This window comes from Tachypleus tridentatus, chromosome 12, assembly GCF_004210375.1.
Source record: "Tachypleus tridentatus isolate NWPU-2018 chromosome 12, ASM421037v1, whole genome shotgun sequence".
NCBI lineage: Eukaryota > Metazoa > Arthropoda > Merostomata > Xiphosura > Limulidae > Tachypleus > Tachypleus tridentatus.
The window spans coordinates 132,824,095-132,838,285 of NC_134836.1; positions in this window are offsets into that span (position 1 = coordinate 132,824,095).

Genomic DNA, 14,191 nt, shown 5'->3' on the forward strand with positions numbered 1-14,191 from the left:
AAACACGCTTGTTAAGTTACACAAGGTCGATCAACACTAAACCACACTTAAGTTTGAACTGATAAACAAGCTTGTTAAGTTACACAAGGTCGATCAACACTAAACCACACTTAAGTTTGAACTGATAAACACGCTTGTTAAGTTACACAAGGTCGATCAACACTAAACCACACTTAAGTTTGAACTGATAAACACGCTTGTTAAGAGCATCCGTTGCAAATTCTTCGGCTACTCTTATGTGATCGACAAGCGTAACTTGACTATCACTCCTATCACACTTCAGAACGCGAGTTTTCGGCAAGGGTACTCGAACCATGGATCTTTAGTTTCATAGACCAACACTCTAGCTACTTGGACACAGCTGGTTCTTCTATTCTGAATTGCTAATAGCGAATAATAAAATATGAAATAATTAAAACTGGTGTCTCTGAAATGAAAAGATGAACGATATGACAAAGGTCAAATATGTCCAAATCAAGACAAAGGTCAACTGCTTTATAGATTACAGGATATTAAAAAATATGAGGTATTATTTACATGTTTACAGTTTTAAAGATAAACATTTTGGTTGAATAATGTACACCTAGAAAAGACCCTTTACACACGCAAGTGGATAAAACTTAACCTTATTAATAAACATCTTACTTTAAGTGTAGTTGTATAAACAGTTTGTTTACTCACATCATGTGATATAAATACTGAGGTTTGTTCATTTTACAAGCAATTATATCAATCTTTTATTAAACAGTTAGAAACAGTTTACAAACACTTATATAATGTTAATATTTCATTAAACTGTTGGAAACATAAGTTTACAAACACCTATATAATGTTAATATTTCATTAAACAGTTGAAAACATAAGTTTACAAACACCTATATAATGTTAATATTTCATTAAACAGTTGGAAACATAAGTTTACAAACACCTATATAATGTTAATATTTCATTAAACAGTTCGAAAGATAAGTTTACAAACACCTATATAATGTTAATATTTCATTAAACAGTTGGAAACATAAGTTTACAAACACTCATATAATGTTAATATTTCATTAAACAGTTCGAAAGATAAGTTTACAAACACCTATATAATGTTAATATTTCATTAAACAGTTGGAAACATAAGTTTACAAACACTTATATAATGTTAATATTTCATTAAACAGTTGGAAACATAAGTTTACAAACACCTATATAATGTTAATATTTCATTAAACAGTTGGAAACATAAGTTTACAAACACTTATATAATGTTAATATTTCATTAAACAGTTGGAAACATAACTTTACAAACACCTATATAATGTTAATATTTCATTAAACAGTTGGAAACATAAGTTTACAAACACTTATATAATGTTAATATTTCATTAAACAGTTGGAAACATAAGTTTACAAACACCTATATAATGTTAATATTTCATTAAACAGTTGGAAACATAAGTTTACAAACACTTATATAATGTTAATATTTCATTAAACAGTTGGAAACATAAGTTTACAAACACTTAAATAATGTTAATATTTCATTAAACAGTTGGAAACATAAGTTTACAAACACTTATATAATGTTAATATTTCATTAAACAGTTGGAAACATAAGTTTACAAACACTTATATAATGTTAATATTTTTTAAACAGTTGGAAACATAAGTTTACAAACACCTATATAATGTTAATATTTCATTAAACAGTTGGAAACATAAGTTTACAAACACCTATATAATGTTAATATTTCATTAAACAGTTGGAAACATAAGTTTACAAACACTTATATAATGTTAATATTTCATTAAACAGTTGGAAACATAAGTTTACAAACACTTATATAATGTTAATATTTCATTAAACAGTTGGAAACATAAGTTTACAAACACTTATATAATGTTAATATTTCATTAAACAGTTCGAAAGATAAGTTTACAAACACCTATATAATGTTAATATTTCATTAAACAGTTGGAAACATAAGTTTACAAACACCTATATAATGTTAATATTTCATTAAACAGTTGGAAACATAAGTTTACAAACACTTATATAATGTTAATATTTCATTAAACAGTTGGAAACATAAGTTTACAAACACCTATATAATGTTAATATTTCATTAAACAGTTGGAAACATAAGTTTACAAACACTTATATAATGTTAATATTTCATTAAACAGTTGGAAACATAAGTTTACAAACACCTATATAATGTTAATATTTCATTAAACAGTTGGAAACATAAGTTTACAAACACCTATATAATGTTAATATTTCATTAAACAGTTGGAAACATAAGTTTACAAACACCTATATAATGTTAATATTTCATTAAACAGTTGGAAACATAAGTTTACAAACACTTATATAATGTTAATATTTCATTAAACAGTTGGAAACATAAGTTTACAAACACCTATATAATGTTAATATTTCATTAAACAGTTGGAAACATAAGTTTACAAACACTTATATAATGTTAATATTTCATTAAACAGTTGGAAACATAAGTTTACAAACACCTATATAATGTTAATATTTCATTAAACAGTTGGAAACATAAGTTTACAAACACTTATATAATGTTAATATTTCATTAAACAGTTGGAAACATAAGTTTACAAACACCTATATAATGTTAATATTTCATTAAACAGTTGGAAACATAAGTTTACAAACACTTATATAATGTTAATATTTCATTAAACAGTTGGAAACATAAGTTTACAAACACCTATATAATGTTAATATTTCATTAAACAGTTGGAAACATAAGTTTACAAACACTTATATAATGTTAATATTTCATTAAACAGTTGGAAACATAAGTTTACAAACACCTATATAATGTTAATATTTCATTAAACAGTTGGAAACATAAGTTTACAAACACCTATATAATGTTAATATTTCATTAAACAGTTGGAAACATAAGTTTACAAACACCTATATAATGTTAATATTTCATTAAACAGTTGGAAACATAAGTTTACAAACACTTATATAATGTTAATATTTCATTAAACAGTTGGAAACATAAGTTTACAAACACTTATATAATGTTAATATTTCATTAAACAGTTGGAAACATAAGTTTACAAACACCTATATAATGTTAATATTTCATTAAACAGTTGGAAACATAAGTTTACAAACACCTATATAATGTTAATATTTCATTAAACAGTTGGAAACATAAGTTTACAAACACCTATATAATGTTAATATTTCAGTTGGAAACATAAGTTTACAAACACCTATATAATGTTAATATTTCATTAAACAGTTGGAAACATAAGTTTACAAACACAAACTATATAATGTTAATATTTCATTAAACAGTTGGAAACATAAGTTTACAAACACCTTATATAATGTTAATATTTCATTAAACAGTTGGAAACATAAGTTTACAAACACTTATATAATGTTAATATTTCATTAAACAGTTGGAAACATAAGTTTACAAACACTTATATAATGTTAATATTTCATTAAACAGTTGGAAACATAAGTTTACAAACACCTATATAATGTTAATATTTCATTAAACAGTTGGAAACATAAGTTTACAAACACCTATATAATGTTAATATTTCATTAAACAGTTGGAAACATAAGTTTACAAAACCTATATAATGTTAATATTTCATTAAACAGTTGGAAACATAAGTTTACAAACACTTATATAATGTTAATATTTCATTAAACAGTTGGAAACATAAGTTTACAAACACCTATATAATGTTAATATTTCATTAAACAGTTGGAAACATAAGTTTACAAACACTTATATAATGTTAATATTTCATTAAACAGTTGGAAACATAAGTTTACAAACACCTATATAATGTTAATATTTCATTAAACAGTTGGAAACATAAGTTTACAAACACATAAGTTTACAAACACCTATATAATGTTAATATTTCATTAAACAGTTGGAAACATAAGTTTACAAACACCTATATAATGTTAATATTTCATTAAACAGTTGGAAACATAAGTTTACAAACACTTATATAATGTTAATATTTCATTAAACAGTTGGAAACATAAGTTTACAAACACTATATATAATGTTAATATTTCATTAAACAGTTGGAAACATAAGTTTACAAACCTTATATAATGTTAATATTTCATTAAACAGTTGGAAACATAAGTTTACAAACACTTATATAATGTTAATATTTCATTAAACAGTTGGAAACATAAGTTTACAAACACTTATATAATGTTAATATTTCATTAAACAGTTGGAAACATAAGTTTACAAACACTTATATAATGTTAATATTTCATTAAACAGTTGGAAACATAAGTTTACAAACACTTATATAATGTTAATATTTCATTAAACAGTTGGAAACATAAGTTTACAAACACCTATATAATGTTAATATTTCATTAAACAGTTGGAAACATAAGTTTACAAACACTTATATAATGTTAATACTTTTCATTAAACAGTTGGAAACATAAGTTTACAAACACTTATATAATGTTAATATTTAAACAGTTTACAAACACCTATATAATGTTAATATTTCATTAAACATAAGTTTACAAACACTTATATAATGTTAATATTTCATTAAACAGTTGGAAACATAAGTTTACAAACACCTATATAATGTTAATATTTCATTAAACAGTTGGAAACATAAGTTTACAAACACCTATATAATGTTAATATTTCATTAAACAGTTGAAACATAAGTTTACAAACACTTATATAATGTTAATATTTCATTAAACAGTTGGAAACATAAGTTTACAAACACTTATATAATGTTAATATTTCATTAAACAGTTGGAAACATAAGTTTACAAACACTTATATAATGTTAATATTTCATTAAACAGTTGGAAACATAAGTTTACAAACACCTATATAATGTTAATATTTCATTAAACAGTTGGAAACATAAGTTTACAAACACTTATATAATGTTAATATTTCATTAAACAGTTGGAAACATAAGTTTACAAACACTTATATAATGTTAATATAAATTTACAAACACTTATATAATGTTAATATTTCATTAAACAGTTGGAAACATAAGTTTACAAACACTTATATAATGTTAATATTTTTTTAAACAGTTGGAAACATAAGTTTACAAACACTTATATAATGTTAATATTTCATTAAACAGTTGGAAACATAAGTTTACAAACACTTATATAATGTTAATATTTCATTAAACAGTTGGAAACATAAGTTTACAAACACATAAGTTTTATATAATGTTAATATTTCATTAAACAGTTGAAACATAAGTTTACAAACACTTATATAATGTTAATATTTCATTAAACAGTTGGAAACATAAGTTTACAAACACTATATAATGTTAATATTTCATTAAACAGTTGGAAACATAAGTTTACAAACACACCTATATAATGTTAATATTTCATTAAACAGTTAGTTTATGTTAATATTTCATTAAACAGGAAACATAAGTTTACAAACACCTATATAATATTTCATTAAACAGTTGGAAACATAAGTTTACAAACACTTATATAATGTTAATATTTCATTAAACAGTTGGAAACATAAGTTTACAAACACTTATATAATGTTAATATTTCATTAAACAGTTGGAAACATAAGTTTACAAACACTTATATAATGTTAATATTTCATTAAACAGTTGGAAACATAAGTTTACAAACACCTATATAATGTTAATATTTCATTAAACAGTTGGAAACATAAGTTTACAAACACCTAATGTTATAATGTTAATATTTCATTAAACAGTTGGAAACATAAGTTTACAAACACTTATATAATGTTAATATTTCATTAAACAGTTGGAAACATAAGTTTACAAACACTTATATAATGTTAATATTTCATTAAACAGTTGGAAACATAAGTTTACAAACACTTATATAATGTTAATATTTCATTAAACAGTTGGAAACATAAGTTTACAAACACAAACACTTATATAATATAATGTTACATATTTCATTAAACAGTTGGAAACATAAGTTTACAAACACTTATATAATGTTAATATTTCATTAAACAGTTGGAAACTGATATAAGTTTACAAACACACTTATATAATGTTAATATTTCATTAAACAGTTGGAAACATAAGTTTACAAACACTTATATAATGTTAATATTTCATTAAACAGTTGGAAACATAAGTTTACAAACACCTATATAATGTTAATATTTCATTAAACAGTTGGAAACATAAGTTTACAAACACCTATATAATGTTAATATTTCATTAAACAGTTGGAAACATAAGTTTACAAACACCTATATAATGTTAATATTTCATTAAACAGTTGGAAACATAAGTTTACAAACACCTATATAATGTTAATATTTCATTAAACAGTTGGAAACATAAGTTTACAAACACCTATATAATGTTAATATTTCATTAAACAGTTGGAAACATAAGTTTACAAACACCTATATAATGTTAATATTTCATTAAACAGTTGGAAACATAAGTTTACAAACACTTATATAATGTTAATATTTCATTAAACAGTTGGAAACATAAGTTTACAAACACTTATATAATGTTAATATTTCATTAAACAGTTGGAAACATAAGTTTACAAACACCTATATAATGTTAATATTTCATTAAACAGTTGGAAACATAAGTTTACAAACACCTATATAATGTTAATATTTCATTAAACAGTTGGAAACATAAGTTTACAAACACCTATATAATGTTAATATTTCATTAAACAGTTGGAAACATAAGTTTACAAACACTTATATAATGTTAATATTTCATTAAACAGTTGGAAACATAAGTTTACAAACACCTATATAATGTTAATATTTCATTAAACAGTTGGAAACATAAGTTTACAAACACTTATATAATGTTAATATTTCATTAAACAGTTGGAAACATAAGTTTACAAACACCTATATAATGTTAATATATTAAACAGTTGGAAACATAAGTTTACAAACACCTATATATTTAATATTTCATTAAACAGTTGGAAACATAAGTTTACAAACACCTATATAATGTTAATATTTCATTAAACAGTTGGAAACATAAGTTTACAAACACTATATAATGTTAATATTTCATTAAACAGTTGGAAACATAAGTTTACAAACACTATATATGTTAATATTTCATTAAACAGTTGGAAACATGTTTACAAACACATAAGTTTAAACTTATATAATGTTAATATTTCATTAAACAGTTGGAAACATAAGTTTACAAACACCTATATAATGTTAATATTTCATTAAACAGTTGGAAACATAAGTTTACAAACACCTATATAATGTTAATATTTCATTAAACAGTTGGAAACATAAGTTTACAAACACCTATATAATGTTAATATTTCATTAAACAGTTGGAAACATAAGTTTACAAACACTTATATAATGTTAATATTTCATTAAACAGTTGGAAACATAAGTTTACAAACACTTATATAATGTTAATATTTCATTAAACAGTTGGAAACATAAGTTTACAAACACTTATATAATGTTAATATTTCATTAAACAGTTGGAAACATAAGTTTACAAACACCTATATAATGTTAATATTTCATTAAACAGTTGGAAACATAAGTTTACAAACACTTATATAATGTTAATATTTCATTAAACAGTTGGAAACATAAGTTTACAAACACTTATATAATGTTAATATTTCATTAAACAGTTGGAAACATAAGTTTACAAACACTTATATAATGTTAATATTTCATTAAACAGTTGGAAACATAAGTTTACAAACACTTATATAATGTTAATATTTCATTAAACAGTTGGAAACATAAGTTTACAAACACCTATATAATGTTAATATTTCATTAAACAGTTGGAAACATAAGTTTACAAACACCTATATAATGTTAATATTTCATTAAACAGTTGGAAACATAAGTTTACAAACACTTATATAATATTTCATTAAACAGTTGGAAACATAAGTTTACAAACACCTATATAATGTTAATATTTCATTAAACAGTTGGAAACATAAGTTTACAAACACTTATATAATGTTAATATTTCATTAAACAGTTGGAAACATAAGTTTACAAACACTTATATAATGTTAATATTTCATTAAACAGTTGGAAACATAAGTTTACAAACACTTATATAATGTTAATATTTCATTAAACAGTTGGAAACATAAGTTTACAAACACTTATATAATGTTAATATTTCATTAAACAGTTGGAAACATAAGTTTACAAACACCTATATAATGTTAATATTTCATTAAACAGTTGGAAACATAAGTTTACAAACACTTATATAATGTTAATATTTTTTAAACAGTTGGAAACACAAGTTTACAAACACTTATATAATGTTAATATTTTTTAAACAGTTGGAAACATTAGTTTACAAACACTTATATAATGTTAATATTTCATTAAACAGTTGGAAACATAAGTTTACAAACACTTATATAATGTTAATATTTCATTAAACAGTTGGAAACATAAGTTTACAAACACCTATATAATGTTAATATTTCATTAAACAGTTGGAAACATAAGTTTACAAACACTTATATAATGTTAATATTTCATTAAACAGTTGGAAACATAAGTTTACAAACACTTATATAATGTTAATATTTCATTAAACAGTTGGAAACATAAGTTTACAAACACTTATATAATGTTAATATTTCATTAAACAGTTGGAAACATAAGTTTACAAACACTTATATAATGTTAATATTTCATTAAACAGTTGGAAACATAAGTTTACAAACACCTATATAATGTTAATATTTCATTAAACAGTTGGAAACATAAGTTTACAAACACTTATATAATGTTAATATTTCATTAAACAGTTGGAAACATAAGTTTACAAACACTTATATAATGTTAATATTTATAAACAGTTGGAAACATAAGTTTACAAACACTTATATAATGTTAATATTTCGTTAAACAGTTGGAAACATAAGTTTACAAACACTTATATAATGTTAATATTTCATTAAACAGTTGGAAACATAAGTTTACAAACACTTATATAATGTTAATATTTCATTAAACAGTTGGAAACATAAGTTTACAAACACCTATATAATGTTAATATTTCATTAAACAGTTGGAAACATAAGTTTACAAACACCTATATAATGTTAATATTTCATTAAACAGTTGGAAACATAAGTTTACAAACACCTATATAATGTTAATATTTCATTAAACAGTTGGAAACATAAGTTTACAAACACTTATATAATGTTAATATTTCATTAAACAGTTGGAAACATAAGTTTACAAACACTTATATAATGTTAATATTTCATTAAACAGTTGGAAACATAAGTTTACAAACACTTATATATAATGTTAATAAGTTTACAAACACTTATATAATGTTAATATTTAAACAGTTGGAAACATAAGTTTACAAACACTTATATAATGTTAATATTTTTCAGTTTAAACAGTTGGAAACATAAGTTTACAAACACTTATATAATGTTAATATTTCATTAAACAGTTGGAAACATAAGTTTACAAACACCTATATAATGTTAATATTTCATTAAACAGTTGGAAACATAAGTTTACAAACACCTATATAATGTTAATATTTTTAAACAGTTGGAAACATAAGTTTACAAACACTTATATAATGTTAATATTTCATTAAACAGTTGGAAACATAAGTTTACAAACACTTATATAATGTTAATATTTCATTAAACAGTTGGAAACATAAGTTTACAAACACCTATATAATGTTAATATTTCATTAAACAGTTGGAAACATAAGTTTACAAACACCTATATAATGTTAATATTTCATTAAACAGTTGGAAACATAAGTTTACAAACACCTATATAATGTTAATATTTCATTAAACAGTTGGAAACATAAGTTTACAAACACCTATATAATGTTAATATTTCATTAAACAGTTGGAAACATAAGTTTACAAACACCTATATAATGTTAATATTTTTAAACAGTTGGAAACATAAGTTTACAAACACTTATATAATGTTAATATTTCATTAAACAGTTGGAAACATAAGTTTACAAACACTTATATAATGTTAATATTTCATTAAACAGTTGGAAACATAAGTTTACAAACACTATATATAATGTTAATATTTCATTAAACAGTTGGAAACATAAGTTTACAAACACTTATATAATGTTAATATTTTTAAACAGTTGGAAACATAAGTTTACAAACACTTATATAATGTTAATATTTCATTAAACAGTTGGAAACATAAGTTTACAAACACTTATATAATGTTAATATTTCATTAAACAGTTGGAAACATAAGTTTACAAACACTTATATAATGTTAATATTTCATTAAACAGTTGGAAACATAAGTTTACAAACACCTATATAATGTTAATATTTCATTAAACAGTTGGAAACATAAGTTTACAAACACTTATATAATGTTAATATTTCATTAAACAGTTGGAAACATAAGTTTACAAACACTTATATAATGTTAATATTTCATTAAACAGTTGGAAACATAAGTTTACAAACACTTATATAATGTTAATATTTCATTAAACAGTTGGAAACATAAGTTTACAAACACTTATATAATGTTAATATTTCATTAAACAGTTGGAAACATAAGTTTACAAACACTTATATAATGTTAATATTTCATTAAACAGTTGGAAACATAAGTTTACAAACACTTATATAATGTTAATATTTCATTAAACAGTTGGAAACATAAGTTTACAAACACTTATATAATGTTAATATTTCATTAAACAGTTGGAAACATAAGTTTACAAACACTTATATAATGTTAATATTTTTTAAACAGTTGGAAACATAAGTTTACAAACACTTATATAATGTTAATATTTCGTTAAACAGTTGGAAACATAAGTTTACAAACACCTATATAATGTTAATATTTCATTAAACAGTTGGAAACATAAGTTTACAAACACCTATATAATGTTAATATTTCATTAAACAGTTGGAAACATAAGTTTACAAACACCTATATAATGTTAATATTTCATTAAACAGTTGGAAACATAAGTTTACAAACACTTATATAATGTTAATATTTCATTAAACAGTTGGAAACATAAGTTTATAATGTTAACACTTATATAATGTTAATATTTACAAACACTTATAAACAGTTGGAAACATAAGTTTACAAACACTTATATAATGTTAATATTTTTTTAAACAGTTGGAAACATAAGTTTACAAACACTTATATAATGTTAATATTTCATTAAACAGTTGGAAACATAAGTTTACAAACACTTATATAATGTTAATATTTCATTAAACAGTTGGAAACATAAGTTTACAAACACTTATATAATGTTAATATTTCATTAAACAGTTGGAAACATAAGTTTACAAACACTTATATAATGTTAATATTTCATTAAACAGTTGGAAACATAAATTTACAAACACCTATATAATGTTAATATTTCATTAAACAGTTGGAAACATAAGTTTACAAACACCTATATAATGTTAATATTTCATTAAACAGTTGGAAACATAAGTTTACAAACACTTATATAATGTTAATATTTCATTAAACAGTTGGAAACATAAGTTTACAAACACTTATATAATGTTAATATTTCATTAAACAGTTGGAAACATAAGTTTACAAACACTTATATAATGTTAATATTTTTAAACAGTTGGTTTACAAACACTTATATAATGTTAATATTTCATTAAACAGTTGGAAACATAAGTTTACAAACACCTATATAATGTTAATATTTCATTAAACAGTTGGAAACATAAGTTTACAAACACCTATATAATGTTAATATTTCATTAAACAGTTGGAAACATAAGTTTACAAACACCTATATAATGTTAATATTTCATTAAACAGTTGGAAACATAAGTTTACAAACACCTATATAATGTTAATATTTCATTAAACAGTTGGAAACATAAGTTTACAAACACACTTATATAATGTTAATATTTCATTAAACAGTTGGAAACATAAGTTTACAAACACTTATATAATGTTAATATTTCATTAAACAGTTGGAAACATAAGTTTACAAACACCTATATAATGTTAATATTTCATTAAACAGTTGGAAACATAAGTTTACAAACACTTATATAATGTTAATATTTCATTAAACAGTTGGAAACATAAGTTTACAAACACCTATATAATGTTAATATTTCATTAAACAGTTGGAAACATAAGTTTACAAACACCTATATAATGTTAATATTTCATTAAAAAGTTGGAAACATAAGTTTACAAACACCTATATAATGTTAATATTTCATTAAACAGTTGGAAACATAATACAAACACCTATATAATGTTAATATTTCATTAAACAGTTGGAAACATAAGTTTACAAACACTTATTTAATGTTAATATTTCATTAAACAGTTGGAAACATAAGTTTACAAACACTGATATAATGTTAATATTTTTTAAACAGTTGGAAACATAAGTTTACAAACACTTATATAATGTTAATATTTCATTAAACAGTTGGAAACATAAGTTTACAAACACCTATATAATGTTAATATTTCATTAAACAGTTGGAAACATAAGTTTACAAACACTTATATAATGTTAATATTTCATTAAACAGTTGGAAACATAAGTTTACAAACACTTATATAATGTTAATATTTCATTAAACAGTTGGAAACATAAGTTTACAAACACTTATATAATGTTAATATTTCATTAAACAGTTGGAAACATAAGTTTACAAACACCTATATAATGTTAATATTTCATTAAACAGTTGGAAACATAAGTTTACAAACACGTATATAATGTTAATATTTCATTAAACAGTTGGAAACATAAGTTTACAAACACTTATATAATGTTAATATTTCATTAAACAGTTGGAAACATAAGTTTACAAACACCTATATAATGTTAATATTTCATTAAACAGTTGGAAACATAAGTTTACAAACACGTATATAATGTTAATATTTCATTAAACAGTTGGAAACATAAGTTTACAAACACCTATATAATGTTAATATTTCATTAAACAGTTGGAAACATAAGTTTACAAACACTTATATAATGTTAATATTTCATTAAACAGTTGGAAACATAAGTTTACAAACACCTATATAATGTTAATATTTCATTAAACAGTTGGAAACATAAGTTTACAAACACGTATATAATGTTAATATTTCATTAAACAGTTTGAAACATAAGTTTACAAACACTTATATAATGTTAATATTTCATTAAACAGTTGGAAACATAAGTTTACAAACACTTATATAATGTTAATATTTTTTAAACAGTTGGAAACATAAGTTTACAAACACTTATATAATGTTAATATTTCATTAAACAGTTGGAAACATAAGTTTACAAACACTGATATAATGTTAATATTTTTTAAACAGTTGGAAACATAAGTTTACAAACACTTATATAATGTTAATATTTCATTAAACAGTTGGAAACATAAGTTTACAAACACTGATATAATGTTAATATTTTTTAAACAGTTGGAAACATAAGTTTACAAACACTTATATAATGTTAATATTTCATTAAACAGTTGGAAACATAAGTTTACAAACACTTATATAATGTTAATATTTCATTAAACAGTTGGAAACATAAGTTTACAAACACTTATATAATGTTAATATTTCATTAAACAGTTGGAAACATAAGTTTACAAACACTTATATAATGTTAATATTTTTTAAACAGTTGGAAACATAAGTTTACAAACACTGATATAATGTTAATATTTTTAAACAGTTGGAAACATAAGTTTACAAACACCTATATAATGTTAATATTTCATTAAACAGTTGGAAAGAGAAAGAAATTCGTAATTGTTTCTATAATTGATTTACGATTTTTTTTTTGACATGTGATTTTAACTTAGATAGAACGTTTGTGTTAGTTCAAATTAATAGGCCTGTTCCTAAACGAAAGACGCAACACTTCAAGTACAGGGGCGAATTGTATTGCTTCAGGGTGTAATGAAAGTATGGAACCTGTTAGGGCTAGCAATGAAAGTATACATTTCGTGCTCAGTGTCGCTGGGAAAACACTTCAATCAGTATTTCCGCCATGCTAGAACAACTCAGCGAAGAATGGCTTAGTCGCTGATTGGCTGTCACATATAGTGTCGTTCGTT